The 19,459-nt window shown below is 33.5% G+C and overlaps 1 pseudogene; it reads right to left on the reverse strand.

Annotated features, from left to right (window-relative positions):
* Window positions 1-258: 258 nt before the first annotated feature.
* LOC143407759 (protein HTATIP2 pseudogene) overlaps window positions 259-19,459 on the reverse strand; it is a 28,410-nt pseudogene continuing 9,209 nt past the window's right edge.

Below are 19,459 nucleotides of genomic sequence, written 5' to 3' on the forward strand. Positions count from 1 at the left end.
CTATGCCCACACCCCCGCCCCACTTTCTGATTCAGAGGGTTTGAAACAGGGCCTATAAATCTCTACTTCTCACAAGTTCCCTGAGTGATCTACATGTACACCCAGGCCCTGAGCTACCAATGCAGAGCAAAGTCATGTCCTGATTGGATCTACATGGCTAAGAACAGTCAAACAACAAAGGTAAAGCACACAAATGCTTTTGAGGCCCTGAAATTACAGATTTAGAGAGGCGTGCGGTCAAAAGTTTCTCCAGTGTAGTCATGGCCTGAGAATACCATGAGCTTTTCTCAGGTCAGGTCAGGGATGGCCTTGTTGTCCAGAAGTTCCATCTTCTATTCACTTGGTATAGCCACATTCACCACAGACACCGAGTGTCCACTGTCCCAAGACTCTAGTGAGGAGCCTAAGAATTTCTAACCATTCACCTGGGTGAGATTCTTACCTACCACATGACAAAACTCCAGGCCTAAATACTGAGTGGTCAAATTTTAATTCCCCAACCTGGCTTCTACTTCTCACTTAACTTGTAAATGTAAAAAATTGCTCAACTTATCAGCTCCTTTAGAGGACAGCAAGTTGAAATATTTGCACCGTCCAGCTTTTTCCAGCTCTGCAGACTTCAGCATGAAATCTCAGTCAACACAAACAAATCCCTCCATCCCAGCTTCGTTTCTGGTGGTATTCAGGCAAAAGATTCCAACATCGTGACTTTGTAAGACACCTTAGTCTTCCAATTTTTCAAAGTCCACCACTTCTTGATTCATATTTTTTAATGTCTTTTTCATTTATTAATTAGAATCCTTCTGAAAACAGACACTTCCTGTCAACTCTGATTGCCCAGAGACAGAGTTCTTACAGGAAAGGCATTAAATGTTTGATTCATTCCCTTGATTTTCCTGTTTTCAAAATTCTTTTTTTAAATTTATATATGACAGAAGAATGATTACAATTCTTATTATATAGAGAGAGCACAATTTTTCATACCTCTGGTTGTATACATAGTGTATTCACACCGATTCATGTCTTCAACTTTGGATAATAATGATCATCACATTCCACCATCATTAATAACACCATGCTGCTTTCCTTCCCCTCCAACCCCTCTGCCTTACCTAGAATTCCTCTATTCCTCCCATGCTCCCTCTCCCTATCCCACTATGAATCAGCCTTCTTATATCAAAGAAAACATTTGGCATTTTGTTTCTTGGGATTGGCTAACTTCACTTAGCATTGTCTTCTCTAACTTCATCCATTTACCTGAAAATGCCATGATTTTATTCTATTTTATTTCTGAGTAAAATTCCATTGTGTATATATGTCACATTATTTTAATTCTTTCATCCACTGAAGGGCATCAAGTTTGGTCCCACAGTTTAGCTATTGTGAATTGTGCTGCTATAAACATTGATGTGGCTGTGTATCTGTAGTATGCTGTTTTTAAGTCCTTTGGGTATAGGCTTAGGAGTGGGATAGCTGGGTCAAATGGTGGTTCCATTCCCAATTTTCCAAGAAATCTCCATACTACTTTCCACATTGGCTGCACCAATTTGCAGTCCCACCAACAGCATATGCATGTAACTTTTATAAGCTCTCTTCTCGAAGGTGAGCTTCCTCAGGCCAGAGTGACCCTGGAAAACAGGTTCTGTTCCAGGATGTCTTTTAAGAGCACTCTGCTGGTTTCCCTGCTGGCACCCAGAATAAAGACGAATTTATTCTGCATCTTGAAGTCTTCCTGAAGCTTCTGCAGCACCTCATCTCGGGCCTTGCTGGGGCCAGCCCCCTGCTCAATGGCCTTATGCTATGCCAGGAGCAAGACACCATCAGTGCAGCACTGTAGAAGCAGGCACCACTGCCAGCCCTGGAAATCCAGAGGTCCCAGTCTACACCTACCTGGTATTTAAGTCTAATTAATTATGGTGGACACTATCCACCTTTGGCAGTTAGTTATACTGGAGAGAAGGTGGTAGTTGTAGCAATGCGTCTTATCAGGCTCTTATTTTTAGAGCTTAGTAAAACTAGGACAAACTAAGTACAGAGAAGATATGATTCAGCCAAGGGACACTTAGATGGTTTCTTTTGTTCTGTTTTCTCCAATCTAAAGACTTTTAAAATTCTGGCTTAATTTCAGAGTTTATTCTTCTACAGGGAACTGTTTTGATAAGATTCAGTGGTACTAAAGTCTGAATATTTCTTGAGAGGAAATCATGTCCAAATTGATCTTGTTTTTCAATGGGCCTCTTTCAAATTCAATATGAAAGCAAAACAATGCTATCTCCTTTAGGGAAACAGAATGGCCAAAATTGATAACATATTCTTTAAAAAAGAGAAGGAAAAGCTATATTTTCTATAACCATTCAAAGTTTAATTCTTTCAAGTCTTAGTCAATAAGCTCCAATCAATCCATTAAATAAAACTATTAACCTTTTAAATAATTAATTCAACTATTAACCTTTGGAATAATTAATTTTATTGGTTAACATGCGTATCTATGCCATACCATATAGAGTTAGATACTGTAAAAATTTATATGAACTATTAGATATTGTAAAATATCTGTGTAGAGGAAAAATAAAAGGATAAGTATAGTGTCTCTGTCATGGTTCAAGGAGAAATTTCTGAGAACTGAACTAAGGCAACTGTGGGAACCAAGTAAGCAGTCTCTGTAAGGATCATGTCTTCTGTCAGGTTGATTCTAAAGCTTCAATACTACAAGACAAGTGTTAGGATAAAAAAAATAGGATATGGATAGTAAGAGGAAGCAGAAGCTGGAACCCACAGTGAGAGGTTTCAGATCTTGTGAATTCTCTTTGCTTCTGACCTGAATGTGGTAGGGACCCAGAAGAAGCCATGGACCTTTATTATCTAGCGCTTGCTCTTGCTCACTCTTTCTCTCTCTCTCTCTCTCTCTCTCTCTCTCTCACACACACACACACACACATACACAGGGGCACACACCAGGGTTTGAAGAAGTCTAAGAAGGATCCAGTAAAGACTCAAATTAGTGTTAAACTGTAAAAATGAGTGGTCTCCTCATTTTAGCATTTTAGCATTTCCTTGCCAAGTAAATTGAATAGCAAAGAAACAAATGTCTCATTAGAAAAAAAATTACATAAACATGTTAGCATAACATAATAATGATAGAGTTGATTTTTCTCTCTCATTGTCCTCCCACTTCCTGTTTAATTAATATCTCATGTATTTTATTTTTAAAACAATATTTTGTGACTTCTACTGATCTGCACATCAGTGTAATGAATCAGTGTTGTAACCCTTGTGGCACTTATGTTTAGAGTTCAGTTTTTCATCATTTATTAAATGCAAAAGCAGGCATAAAAGCAGAGATTGGAAAAGCTGTTTTTTCCTTAGGGATTGGTTTTCACATTCATTGTTTACTTTTTAGTTCAATGGACTATTTTACTTTTTAATGGTTCAATTCATTGTTGCTTCAAAAGAAGCAATCTATAAAAGCAGTGAAAATGCTTTGTTATTTTCCCCATCAACAATTGGTTCAAAAGGCTAAGGTTTAGTTTCTATTATGTGTGCTATGATTTGTCTTTTATACTTCTTGGTTTCATAAACTACTGGCATTAAAATCAATTTTGTAAGATTATTTTAAAATACTTGCTTAGATGAATATATTCAGCAGAAATGATCAAAGCTGGAAAAGTGTATTATGAATCAAAGGCCAAAGGGAGCATTTCTGCAATTGGATAGCTATCTAATTTTTTTCAAACAGCTATAAAGATAGTATATACAGAATGTGAAGGAAAAAGAGTGCTATACTGGCAGTGATAGGAATCATTTCATGAAATTAAAAAAAAAAAAGGTGCATTTCCAACTTCTATGGAAGTGATATAGGAAAGGCTCCTTGTTTCATTTGCATATAAGGATATTAAACACAGTAATATTTTTTCTATACTGTGAAATCTAAGTTCATCATCACAATAAAATGAACAAATTATTAGTATCATCATCATTTTTGAGTTAAAGAAAATACACATACACTTTAGGCTCCTCATAATTGAATTTAACCATCAAATTTAAAAGTCTGCATTCTTTTCTATACTGCAGATATTGTAAATCTCAAAGAATTGTAAAGGTAAATGGGCATAATATTTTAAGATATTGACATGGAGTCACTTTTTAAAGTGGTATCAACAATAGTGCCGAAACATATTTATTTAGATTTATATTTTACTAAGGGCTTGAAAGATCTTGAAACTGAAAACTGTACAATATTGCTAATAAAATTTTGAGTGACCTAATGAATGGTGGGATAAACTATGTTCATAGATCAGAAAACTTATTATTACTTATTACTAAAATGGCTGTCTCTAAAAAAGCAAGAGTAGATTGTAGGTCTAAAGCAATGTCAATAAAAATTGCACCATTTGAATATAAAATGACAAGCTACCTAGAGCAATTTTAAAGTAAAGAAAAATATTTTAAATTTTAAACTATAACTGTGGTTTCAGTAATCAAGGCATGATGAATATGTAGAAAACAATAAATGATTCAAAGATAAAGTCACATATAATGGTCAATTGATTTTCAACCAAAGTATCAACTCAAAGATAAAAGAAAACCTTTCTAAATAATGTTTGAACAGCTCAGTATCCATGTAGGATATATCCATGTGAGATATAAAAGACATTGACCTTCATTTCACATCATAATCAATATTAACACAAAATGTAACATAATCCTCATAGAATAGCCAAAATGGTAAAACCTCCAGATAAAAATTTAATAGAAATGCAAGCTACCTAATGGAAGATATATTTTCAGCACATATAATTGAGAAAAGACTTATAGACAAAATATATAAGGGCCTTAAACATCTCAACTGTAGGATGGAAATAACTGAATAAAATGGGCAATTACCACCAAAGGCATTACATAAAATGAATGTATTGCAAACCATGAAGCACACAAAAAGCTGGCCAGCAAAAATCAAAATAAGGAACATGCAAATTAAAACTAAAATGAGATTATCCTGGGTAACTTCTAGCATGATCAAATATTTGGTGAGGACTTGGATTAAATGTAATGCTTATATGTCACCAGAGATGCAAAATTGTATAACCACCTTGTTAAATGTCTTGATATTTTTATAAATAAGTTAAATATATTTCTACTTTATGCTTTGGCCATTCCACTCCTAGATACTCATCTAGAGTAAATAAAACAGGTCTACACAAAGATGTTTACAAGAGTATATGCAGCCCCAAAATTCAAGATTGTCAATAACTGGAAAATTTTTAAATGTCTGTTAATGAATAAATGGTTGAATATAACGTATTATGTCCTTCAATAGATTCCAGCAAATAATTCCCAGCAAATAAAACAATACATGTTACATGGGAAGTGTTTGATAAATTTCAGCATCATACTGAATTAAAGAAGCCAAAAAAAGTAATGCATTTAAAAGTTAACTAATTTATAATGATAAGAAGCCGGTCATCCATTGTCATGGTCTAAGGTAGAGGGAGGGTTGTTGTAATAAAGCTATGAGGAAATATTGGAGGGAGGGTATTAGAAATGTAAGGGATTTGCAACAGAATAATGGCTGCAGAGGACTATAAATTTATCAATGTCTATTAAGTTGCACAGTTTAAATAAAGATTTTTGTACACAAATTAATCTTCAATAAAATTTTGATGAGGAATAGTAAACAATAGTATTATTAAAATTATTCTCAGTATAGCAAGTAAGCTAAAATTAACTAGTGATGGGAGATCTGGTAAATTTTTACCATCCTGGCATTATTTTTATTAGTTTTACATGACTCATCAATATATTTGATTGATACACTATGTGGCCCGTAGTATAGCACTTAATGAGAACCAGCCAAATAGCAAGTTTTACTTAAATTCCAAAGGTTGTTGAAATTCTGAAATCATAGCAAGTATGATCATACTTTGTTGCTTTTTACACATCATTACAGAATAAAAGAAATTGACTATATTATGAAAAATGCCCCTGGGGAATTCGCTCAAAGGATCAACAGTGTACTCTTAAATGGGAATTGAATCTATTTAAATTGTTTCTCAGTGTTCAAATGGTCTCAGAAGTTTTCTGAGGAAAACCACTGAAGACTTTTATATGGACATTGGTGTCATTGTTATTATTAAAGCAGAATGAGGGTGATGATTCCTATTATTTACTACTCTATTTAGTGAACATGTTATATAAAAATTAAGCTTTTTTGTTTTCTTTTATATTTTTGCAGTCTGTTCTGTTCAAGATTTAATATGTGGCTTTCCATAAATTAGTTGTCATGGTTGTAAAACCAAAACAAACAAACAAAAGATATGTTTCCTAATCCTAAAATGTTACTATGAAATTTTTAAATGCTCAGAATTTTTAAAAGTTAATATTTCTAAAACTCTTGACAATATAAGCTCTGCCAAATGACATTAATAAGCAGAAAAAATAATAAATGAGTCTGCTGGATTCTGAAGGAAAGTAGCTACAAGTAGCTGAGCTGGATTGAAGGCCATAGGAATTAAGAGATACCAGGTTGGTGGAAGTCATCTGCCAAGAAAAGCAAGAGGCAGAGAGCAGAGCCTGGCTGAATGAGGGCTCATGTGGGATATAGTCAGTAAGGCTAAAGGGCCAAGACTTCCTAAGTCCTAAGCCATTGTATGCCCTGGATGCTAGATGTGGAGTTACAGGACATATTAGCCCAACTGGATTTCAGTCTTGCTTTGCTTCAACCACTTCTCTCTATGCCCTATTCCTTCCTTTTAGAATGGGAATGTTCTCTCTGTGCCACTGAATATCACAAGCATGTAGCTTGCTTTTTATTTTTACAGGGATTCATTGCTGAGAGTTTGCATCCTGTCTCTGAGGGGACATCATATGTGTACTTTTGAGCGATGATGAAACTGGTAAGATTGCAGGGACTCTTGGAGACTGACTGAGCTCATTTTGCATTGTAAGATGGCCACAAGATTTCAGTGCCAAGGGTGTAATGTTATGTTTGGATCTAGGAATGTCACCTCAAAAGCTCAAGTGTTAGGAAATGTGGTACTTTTCAGAGGTGAAAAGGTTGAATTATGAGAGCTCCACGTGGATTAAACCATTTGTCGAATTAATAATTTGAATGGAGTACTGGTGATCACTGAGGGAAGGTGTGGCATGGCTGGAGAAAGTATGTCATTGGGGTATTGACTGAGACTGTACCTGTCTCCCCATACACACATCCCTTCTTCCCTTTTTTCTCTCTCTTTCTTTCTCTGCTACTGAGATGCTTTTCTCTACAATGTTCTCACAGTTGGATATCATACATTGCCTCAAGTTCAAAATAAATATGTTCCCTTTAAGTTGTTCTTGTAAGGTATTTCAGTAATAGCAACAAAAAGCTGACAAACACAATAAAATTTAGTGAGTATGATTGTAATGACTTTTGTAACAATTTCTGAGATTTATAAAATATTGCTCTTTAATTTTTTTTTTCATCCTTATTCAAAGCAAGAATTGTTCATAGCACCTATTTGTGCTGTTTCCAAATGATAGATCAGTTTTTTTCCATCGTTTTACAGTTTTCACAGGATCTTGGGAAACGTGAATCTTGAAGAAATAATTCATTTATTGTAATGACTAAGATGATTACATTGATTTATAATAATGAGTTAGACTTGGGTACTCAGGTTTTTATCATTAATAAAGGAATTATTGAACTTAACATGTAATATTTAGACAGAATTCCAAGGCAGGTTTTGGATATCTGAACAGGAATACTTCATCCTATTCCATACAAGTTACTTCAATGTTAACAATGATATTTTACACACTTTGATCCTTAACAATACTTTTATTGCAGGTGTAGTCATTGAAATTTATTTGCACCCATCATTGAATATTTCCACAGGAGGCTGCCATTAATCTTCAAACTGGAGAGTTGATTTGATAAATTCAAATTTAGATTCCCAGTCATTTGACTTAACACATAGAAAGTATGTCACATACATTTAAATGAATATTTAGCAACCAAGGGCAGTATGAAATTTAAAAAAACAGCACTAATTTTATTCACTTAAAAGGAAAATTACACTTGCTTGGTTGATACAACTCTGGTGTCTTTTTTCCAGTGAATTTTTTGGGTGCTATAAAATATGAACATGATACAAATTAAAATTAACAAAGTGGTGAGGATATGACACAAATGCCATATTATGTAAGATTTAGTTTTATGCCTAAAGTACACAAAAAGATCTATGTGCTCGACCCACAATATACTGATAGTAACAGCAACAGGAGGAATAACTCCTTTGAATTTCCAAAGGAATTCAAATTTAGATGAAAATCTTTATAGACACCCTAAGGTTAAATGACTTGAATGAAATTATCCAGGTAGTTAATTGAGTTAATAGGAAGACTAAGAGAAGAGATTACCTGTGGTTATTTTAACACAATGAGTTTTTAGTAAGATTGGAGGTGAATTTATGCTTGAGGGAGTCTTGAATCTAAAACATTTCATTACTTCATAATAAATCTTCAGTTCATGTTCAATTCCACCCATTATTAAGTTCTAGCAAGAAGCTATGTAAATGAAGACACTTTCTTAATTCATTAGTTTAAACTGAAACCTTACAGCATATTCTGATAATCCTTAACAAAGCTAACATGTGGCTTGATGCATTTTGTTTGTTTCTCTCTCTCTCTCTCTCTCTCTCTCTCTCTTTCTCTCTCTCTCTCTTTGAGAAAGGCTATTATCTTGATACATGTATAGTAGAAAATACACAAAATACAACCATAATAATATAATTTTTAATTTGTAGCATTCATTCTTAATTAGGCATGTATTATTTCCCAGTATGTAAAAATTGCTTCTTGGGAATAGTGAGAAATGTTTTACTTTTTTGGTGTAAAAATATTGAGTACATAAACAGATAGTAAAGTCTTCTGAAAGAAGTTATTAGAAAAACAGCTCAGAAAAATTTAGTATCAGAAAAGAGGAATTATTAAGATTCTTTAAAGATGATCTCAAATATCTCTTGTTTCAATACAGAAATAATCATCATCTTCTTCTCCTCCTCCTCCTCCTCCACTTGTATTGTCATTCTTCATTTAGGCTTCAGTTTTCCCTCTACTGAGGTCACTGGAAATCCTTATAGTCTTGTCAATAGTCTTTCCTTCCACTATAAATTCTTCAAAAGATTCATGTGCAGATCTTGCCCTTTGCTAGGGACACTATTCTGGTGCTATAAGCAAGTCATGACTCAGAAATTCAAATCATTGTCTCTCTTATCATCTTGGGAGCCTTTTGTTTGGCTTTATGTTCTATTTCTGCAAAAGTATGACATTTCAACTGGGAGAATAAACAAATAAAAATGTCTACTGTTGCCTCTTGGCACCAAGTGCCAGAAATTCTTAAAATGAGAAAATTGGAATGTTCCTGTTTCCGAAGAAAGACTGGGAAGAAAGAGATGCATCTAAGGATTCTGGGCTCTTCTCTGAAACAGAATGGATAAACACTCCAGGAAAACTGCATACACTTCATTAATCAAGGAAGAGTGGAAGAATCTACTTTCATCATTATCACCAATATGAACTCAATTCCTCAGTACAATTCAATAGATGAAGGAGATTGTTGTTTATTTTCTGCTGAAATATAACAACTCTCAGAGAGATCTTTACTAACTATAAGAATAGTGTGCAAAAAAATAAATTTTTACCTTGCTTTATTTTGTTTTTCAAAGTTATTACTCTATGATTTATGCATGTTCATTTATGGGCCATTATCCTTCCTATACTGGGTGATGAACTGAAGAAAATCATGACATTTTCAGATGTGTTCGTTTTACTATACTCAAGGCCTGTCACCAAGAAGGCGGCTATAATTATTTGTTGAATAAAACCAATGTTATATGAAAGACATCTTGTTCATTCAAAACAATTTTCTCAGAAAAGCTGAGATGATATTAAATTTTAAAAATTATTTTCTTAAAAAATTGCCAGGTATGGTGGTGCTAAGGAGGTAGAGGCAGGAGGATCACAAGTTCAAAACCAATCTCAGCAACTTAGTGAAGCCTTAGGCAACTCAGTGAGACCCTCTCTCTAAATAAAATACAAAATAGGGTTGGAGATGTGGCTCAGTTGGTAACCCTGAATTCAATCCCTTGTACCCCCCCAAAAAAAATAATGTGCTGATTTAACAGAGGATAATATATACCATGATCCTGTAATAATTAGTATTAATAAATGACACCTTGATATTACATCCCAATTCTACAAAAAAATTATCATTTATCATAGAGTAATAATGTAAATAAGTTCAGTTATTATTAAATACAATTAACTAAAGTTAAACATTTTTAAAAAACATAGTCTTTTGTCATGTATCCATTATCCATTCTCTGGCAATTTATAGCAACAAATATCCATATACTGGCATGAAACAACACAACACATAGAAATGCAGACATATTTAAATTTCAATATTTAAATTTTATTGTTGTGTTTAAAACTAAAATACAGAAAGATTCTGCTTAGAACAATTTTTTATGAGATGCAATACAGTTGCCTATCTCTTAGTTTTCTTGTCAGTAAAATGTGGATTTGAATTTATAATATTCAGTATGACGACTGCCACATTCAAGATGAGTTTTTGTTCTGCATTAGGTTTTCTTAATGGATTGGTATAAAAAACAAAAAGGAAGGAAAAGCTCAGATAATCAGTTGGAGGTTGTCAGGAAGTACATGTGTGAGTTCTGTTTCTTGTGACCTGAATCCTACAACCTGTTAAAAAAAGAGGCTTCTATTATGGTTTTCTCTGCAGTCCAGTAGCCCACTGGAATTTGCCTTATAGTCATTGCTGCCCCCATAACTCTCCCTAAACATATCCTAACAGGCCTGCTGAGTGCCTGAACAGTACCTTGAAGACTTACTATGCTCTTCTCAGAGAATAAGAATATTCATGTCAGAGATAATAAACATAGACATTTCCAATGGAAAAAATACAACTTGCAAAGAATGTAAAAAAAAATACAAAGCACATATCAAAAAACAAACTTAACCATGTACATTCTCACATATTTATTTCATAGAAATATCACTGTTACTACTCGTGTTAGCCTGCATTTTTGCTTATCTATATATGGAAATGTTTTCTCTTTACCTTATTAGACTCAACTACATACTTTGAATCTGATGAAATGGAAAAGAAATAATGTGTGGCACATTTATGCAAAAATATTTTATTAACACAAACTAATTTTTCATATCAATAGGCTTAAGTGTGACATTTCCACCCATGCATACGGCACACATTCATCATATTAAACCACACTTCTTCCACCCTAATCTTCCCCTGTAGTCCCTGGCACACTTCCCAATCTAGTAATCACTATTCTACTGTCAGATAGACTGATGTTTTCTATATTTAAGAGAAAACATGTGGTACTTGTTTATATCTGGCTTTTTGTGCTTAACATAGTGTGCTCTGGTTTCATTCATTTTGTCACAAATAACAAAACTTATTTCTTATTTTATTTTATTTTAATGTACCAGGTATTGATCCCAAAGACATTTAACCATTGAGCCACATCGCCAACTTTTTTAAAAAAATTTTGAGACAGTTTCACTAAGTTGCTTAGGCCCTCGCTAAATTGCTGAGGCTTGCTTTGAATTCTCAATCCTCCTGTCTTAGCCCCTTGAGTTACTGGGATTACAGGCATGCACTAGTGCCCTCAGCTCTACTTTATGAATGAATATTTTTAGAGTCACTGAATTTTCCCAATCCTTTTGTCTTCCTGCTGGCTACTTCTTTAGCTTGGATCCTGAATTAAAGACATTGAGCTCTGGGCTAGGGATGTGGCTCAAGCAGTATCACGCTCGTCTGGCATGTGCGGGCACTGGGTTCAATCCTCAGTATCACATAAAAATAAAATAAAGATGTTGTGTCCACCGAAAACTAAAATAAATAAATAAATATTTAAAAATTCTCTCTCTCTCTCTCTCTCTCTCTCTCTCTCTCTCTCTCTCTCTCTCTCTTAAAAAAAAAAAAGACATTGAGCCCTAAAGCCAAAACTGAATCATGATGCACGTGTTACTTCTTTTATGTAAACCCCAGAACTTTCAGAATTGTTTATTATTTCAGCAAACTTTGCCTATTCTGATCCATGAAATCGATGGTGGAATTAAAACTATGGTGGAAAGCAACAATTTTAAATGTTGTTGGCACATTTGAAGTGTAACATTTAATAATACCACTCTGAAAATAATGTTTACTAAATGACATAAATATGAAATTATTATTTATGTGTTTGAAAAACTCCTGAGAAAACAAAACAGAACTATACTTCTAAAGATATTCAGTATGTAGTACAAATTCTCAAAAATAAAATAATGGTTTCTAAAAAAATTGATATTCAATATTAAAATTGTGCTGTGAAGACAAACTTTCATCTGTTCTAATGGTATCACTTAACATCTCAATGTTCTTATGGGAAGTGTCTGCTGTTTAGTACTGGTATTTTGGAAGTCATTGCTGACCATCGATGACACCAGCAGCTACGATTTTTAGCCCTTGTTTGTCCTCAAACCAATTCCTGAAAACCATATTTAAGTATCTGGAACTCAACTGTTTACACAGCTCTTAAATCAATCTATCTTTTTTTCTTTCTTATATATTATATATCCTTATCTTAAAAATTATTACTAATTATTATCTAATAATTGTTTTAGTTTATTTTGTGGCTAAGAATAAATCAAACTGTTATGCCTGAACGTGTTTCTGTTCTCTGAAAATTTAAAGCATAATTGCTTTGAAGACCTTTACATGTACTGTTAAGTCTGGTTGTATTGTAACTCACAAGATTCTGTATACAGACTCCCCGTGAAGTGTTGTCCTCTCACAAATCCCTGTATTGGAGAAATGGTACTGATTCTTCTTGCCTGTTTTCTTCAATGAACTCATATTGAAAAGATATGATCTGCTTTAAGATCTTATGATCTTTCTTTCAATCTGATATTTCAAACTCAAAGGGAAATTATCTTGACTATTCATAGCTTCAGTTGTCTCACTTGTACCATAGTGAGAGAAATAATATTCCACATGAGGTTTCATTAAATTTTGTGGGATATAATCTACAGGATGTAATAAGAATACTTCTCAACATATAAGTTGCTTTTGACAAATGTTAGCGATTATTAAAAAGATGATGATTCATTGACATTATAGATCAACCATGAATATTGATATAAATTGTATTAGTTAAGAGTTTCCATTGGATATCAAACAAACCCCATTTGAAATGGAAGTCAAAAAATAAAGTATACAATTCAGGCTGTATTCTAGTCTATGATAATATTCATGAATGCTTTTGTTAGTTCACACACACATACAAAAAAAAACAAAAAACAAATAAAACATTCAGAATGGTATACCAAGAAGCACATCTACAACTAAACTCACTTAGGAATACTCATCTTCCATTTTGGAAATCCTTCCTTTGACAGATTAATGTAATAATAGTGTAAATACTATTCTCATGATTGAACAGTGGGTCAGACAAATAGAAAGGGGAACACTTTGTACACAGACAATATGCAACAAGTCCCTTGCTTCTGTAATTACTTGTAGATATTCAACCAATATGAAATTGGAGAATGTTGAAAACACACCTTAAGTATAATACACTTTAACTTTTGACCCAAGAGATTAAAAGTTGCAAGTTTATAAAACAGAAGTGGACATGTTATCACCTAAAGCAAAAATGACATTTCTTATTGTCATATTTTCTGAAAAAAAAATCTAAAGGAGCATTTTATACAGATAGTAATGTTAATTCTATCTTTATAAAAAATCATTATACTTTCTATGATCTCTCATAGAAACATGGTCTCACTGAGTAGCTTAGGACCTTGACTGCTTGCCTTAGAACTATGTGACATTTTTATTTCAAAATTAAGAAATAGGTCTTGCAATCATTATAAGTACAACCCCTGAATTCATTACAAATGTACACACTTCAACTTCAAGAGAAAATTGGCACTAGGAGTTGTAGGAAATAAAATATTTCTGAGCAATTAGGAACTAAATGAGTATGTAATTCTACTTTAGGAAAATATTGTTCATCCCTTTCTATTTTATATAGCATTTCAAACACTGTGATTAAAATACAAACAAAATCGTCTGAGAAAACATTTAGCTTGAACAACTGATAGCAAAGTATTATATCATTTTCATTATATATCGGAGTGTTTTCTTTAAGCAGCAACACCTGACAAATAGCCACTTTCGGTGAATTACAGTAATGACAGTTATTGTGCTTTGAGGATTTATACCAGGCGTGTGCCAAGTGCTTTGCATATAATATCACAACAAATTCTTGCAAGAATTTGAGGAGCAAGTACCACTATTATGTTCAATTTACCAATGTAAATTGAGAATTATAGAGATTAAACGTCTTGGCCAATGTACAAAAATAATTAAAAGAGACAGCTGGTTTCTGCAACTAGTTCAGAGCCTCTGCTATTATCCAGGAAGTCCTCCTGTCAGCTAGCTCTTAAATCTTGGACTCTTCTTTTTCCATCTGCTTTCCCACTTCCCCAGCTCAGACAAGCATCATGTCTTTTTTTTTTTTTTCAATTACTACAGTATCTTCTTATTGATTTGCTGTCTCCCAAACATAAATCTAATCAAGTTATTCACTACTCTAATGTTTAAAACATGTCCAAGCAAGATAATTGATTACCTGGCCACTTCTCCTTGCAGACTTAGTCCTCAAAACCCTCTTGTTTATAGGTGGGGCCCCAATTTTAATTTTATCCTTTCAGTTCACTGAAGATGCCAAGTCATCCCTTGGCAGGAGACCAATGCCTGTGATTTTCCCTGGACAATGCTATCTCTATCTTCATTTCTTAGCTCAAATATCACATCTTACTCAAAAATCGATTCTACCTGGAAAAGCCCTCTTATGTGCTTGCACTGTAACTGTATCCAGGTTCCAGAGTAAACCAACACACATATCAACAGAGGTAATTTGGACAATTCTGAGGAATTGCTGCTGATTGCCAGTGGCAATCATGTATTTCTCCATTGTCCCAGCTGCCTATTATCTTCTCTGATTTTAACTGTCCAAGAGCTAAATACTAACACTAGTTTCCCTGAAGTCATGGGCCTATATTTTGTAGGCCTGTCTTATAGTATTGTTTTATTTTATTTAATTAATTTATTTATTTGTGTGTGTGTGTGTGTGTGTGTATCCTTCTCTGATATAACTCAAATTCATAGTTATCTGTGATTTCAATTGGATATTCAACTTTAATATGTGTATATATGTACATTTAATACACACACACACATACATACATACATACATATGTATTTTTTTTAACAAAAAGTCTGAGTAGTTCATCATGGAAACTTCTCTGCTTCTATGATTAACCTTGTGATCTAATTTAACATTTTGACTCACTGCACTTGTTCATGGGGTTATACATACAAATAACAAAATTTAAAATAAATTTTCTGAAATTTTTAATGCACTATCTTCCCTGACTTAATTATTGCCTCTAGATGAGGCTCCACAGGTTTGGCCAATCTCAGGGAATGAGGAAGATAAGATGATAAGTGAGAAAGTTAGACTCCACATGGATATTGTCTGCTATTTTTTTTTTCTTGTACCAGGGAATTAACCCAGGGGTACTTAACCACTGAGCCACATCTCCAGCCTGTTTTTGTATTTTATTTAATGACATGGTCTCACTGAGTAGCTTAGGACCTTGCTCATTTGCTGAGGCTAGTTTTGAACTCATGATCCTCCTGCCTCAGACTCCCAAGTTACTGAGATTACAGGCATGAGTCACTGCACCTAGCTTGTGTGCTAATTTTTATCTGGTCTCTGATCATTGCCAATGGAAAGGTTGACATGACCACAATATGTCCTGAGCTAATGGCCTACAAATAAGTAATACCCATTTGAAAGTTTTTTCATTAAAATGGGTATCAGGAACATAGGTTAAATGCTTTGTTCCTTAATGTCAAAGACATTTAAACTCTTTGTAAAGAAAGGTAAGTCTTTTACATATATTTTTAAAATATATGTTTTGCAGAAAAATAATCTATGAAATTCATAAATGATCCAGCATAATTTCTTCATTTAGAATAAGAAAATTAGGAGTTATCATTTTTGTCCATGATTTTTGCACATCTCTTATAATGTTGAAATAATGTTATCCATCCTAAGCATCATATGTTATCATTATCTGTCAACAGAAGAGAATAATGTTGTATAAGTGGTTAGAAAGCAGTTATTAACTAGAAACTGGAAGCCTATTGTATTTTCTAAAGAAGTTAATCACAGTTTTAGTTATCAAATTAACCTACTAATATGTAATAAACAGCTATCCCACTTCTCCCTTTATACCCAAAGGACTTAAAATCAGCACACTACAGTGATGCAGCAACATCAATGTTCATAGCAGCTTAATTCACAGTATCTAATTTGGAATCAACTTAGATGCCTTTCAACAGAAAAATTGATAAAGAAAATGTGGTATATATACAAAATGGAATATTACTCATCCTTACAGAAAAAATGAAATAATGACATTTGCAGGTAAATGAATGGAGCTGGAGAATATTATGCTAACATTAATAATCCTATCCCAAAAAAGCAAAGCCAAATGTAATCTGAATCTCTGATACATGGATGCTAACACGCAAAGGGGTTGGGAAGGGCTAAGGAAAAAGAGATACTTTGGATTAGGTATAGGGGAGTGAAGGGAGGGGAGAGGTTAATAGGGGTAGGAAGGATAGTTGAATGAATTGGACTTTATAAACCTATGTACATATATGATTACATGACTGATGTGATTCTCCATCATGTATAACCAGAAGAATGAGAAGTTATACTCCATTTATGCACAGTGTTATTCTACTGTCATGTATAACTAATTAGAACAAATTTAAAAGATTTTTTTAATTGCAAAAAAAAATTAATCTGCAGCCAGATGTGTTATGTATGCCTGTAATCCAAATGGTTTAGGAGGTTGAGGCAGGAGGATCAAAGCTCAAAGCCATCTTCAGTAACTAGTGAAGCCCTAAGCAGCTTATTGAGCGAAGCCTATGTCTCAAAATAAAAATTAAAAAAGACTGGTGATGTGGCTAAGTGGGAAGCACAACAGGGTTCAATTGTTGGTACAAAAAAAAATTAATCTACTTGTTGGAGAATAAACACCTAAATGTATAATCAGATTTGTAAATTTGGGAACCATTTATTCCTAAATAAGCAAGTCATCTCTTAATAAATAAGCTCTCTTTCTGGGAAATAAATATTTAAAATAAGCAAAATATTAAAAATAAGCATTTGATCAAATTTTTACTAGACATGTTTCAAAATTTAACATTTGGTTCATTTTCATAACAGTGTAATAGTAGACAGAAAATAAATCAAATGGAAAATTTGTTTTGGCATAGCACAACATTTTGAAATGTGGGAAAAATGAAATATATTGAATAAAGTTAAAAATTAAATTCTGCTTATTGTACATATTTTTAAAAGATAAATCTTCTGTTAAAGTATTTCTTTTGAATTTTCCAGATTGTTATGAATTAAATATGTTAAGCACTGAAAACTTCTTATGAAACAAGAGAAATAGGTTATTCATTGGAGAACTATTAAACAATACTTCTTTACAAATACTTCTAAAACTTAAGTAGATAACTTAAAATACTCATTTTTTTTTACTAAACTATTACTTATTTTAAAATATTTTAATAAAATAGTGGATATGTTACTATTTTCAGAATCAAATCTCCAATATCAAATCTCACACATGCTTAGTTAAGACATACATTTTTCTGCAATTCCAGTTAATATTTATTTCAAGCTTTCATTCTGCCTGGGAAAAGGAAATGTAATCTGTAGCATCTTAGGTTAAACTCACCCAACTCTTCTGGTGGATTTTCCTTCTTCTTTTTCTAGGGTCGATTTTTAAATTGAAGAGTTTATTAAATCCTGTGTTATCATTGCAGATACACTATTGTCCCATCTGTTTCCCAGCAAATGTCATATCTCACATTTGGCATCTGATGTGAGAGTAACATTTTAAGTTGGTTCATGAACATGGGCCAAAACTAAGGTGAATGAAGCATTTAAAGTACAAAATTAGAGGAAATTCACCATGGGTTCATCTGAGTATTCTGTTCTGATGTAAATATATGCCTATGCCATATTAGGGTGAGGTTTGCAATCTTCAAAATTAGAAAAAATTAAAATCAGCATTTATTTATTATTTAAATTTTGATTTGTTATTATGACAACGGAATGCATTCTAATTCATATTACAGATATACAGCACAATTTTCCATAACCCTGGTTATACACAAAGTAGAGTCACATCTTTCATGTCTTCTTATATGTAATTAGGATAAAATCAGCATTTATTCTGTCACCTGCTCTGTCAATTTTTAGTTACTTCAATGGTAAAAGAAAGTTCTGTCATTTTTCTCTCCTTTCTTCCTTTAAGCTAAAATTTGGTAAAATCTCTCCCTCCCTCCCTCCCTCCTCCCCCCTCCTCTCTCTCTCTCTCTCACACACACACACACACACACACACACACACACACACATACACACACATACACACACACACACACACACCAATTTCTTCCCTTTTACATACTATCCTTGTGGTTTTAAGAACATCTGTAAGCTTGCCATGTATTAGGGGGAAAAAAAGCCAGAACATGAATTCTAGCCCCATAACAAAACTCACAAGAAAACTGTGTAAAATTTGTGATTTAATAAAATATTTAAGCTTTCAGGGAAAAAAAAGATGCACTGTATACAAAGAAAATAAGAGACGAATGGCATTAAGCAGCTGCTTTCCTCTCGTTAAAATAATAAGTCAAAAGGCAGGGAAGCAACATCTTCAACATACTAAAGACACTGCCATTCTACAATTCTGTACTAAGCAAAACTATTTTTCAAAAAATAAAGGTGAACGAAGACATTTTCATACAGTCAGAACTGGAAGAATTCACCATCATAAAACTTATACTACAAAACAATCTCAAGGGAAGTGGTTCAGGGAGAAGCAAAATGATACCAAATAGAAATCCAGATCAATGAAAAGGAATGATGAAAATCACGAAGTAAATATGAACTAAACAGCTTGTTTGGACTACCCGTAACCAGGGTCCAGCAGACCTAAATGAAAGAATCGTCATTTGGCACTAGGATTAACCACAATAGGCAGTAAGAGAAGGGGAGTTATGGCCAGGAACAAATAGGTTTGGACTTAGATGGTCCCCTTATGCTTCTTGTGTTTTCTTCTGTCTCTCATAATCCTGAGTGTGAGAAGATGAGCACAGTAAAGTTGGCTACGGCTCAAGATGTCTCTGGATTGAGGATATCGACCACACTACAAGTCCGCCACTATGACAAGCAGATATAGTTTGGGTAGGAAAATACTCAATTTGGGAGAGGTATAGAAGAACTTAG

Source organism: Callospermophilus lateralis, chromosome 10 (genome assembly GCF_048772815.1).
Source record: "Callospermophilus lateralis isolate mCalLat2 chromosome 10, mCalLat2.hap1, whole genome shotgun sequence".
NCBI lineage: Eukaryota > Metazoa > Chordata > Mammalia > Rodentia > Sciuridae > Callospermophilus > Callospermophilus lateralis.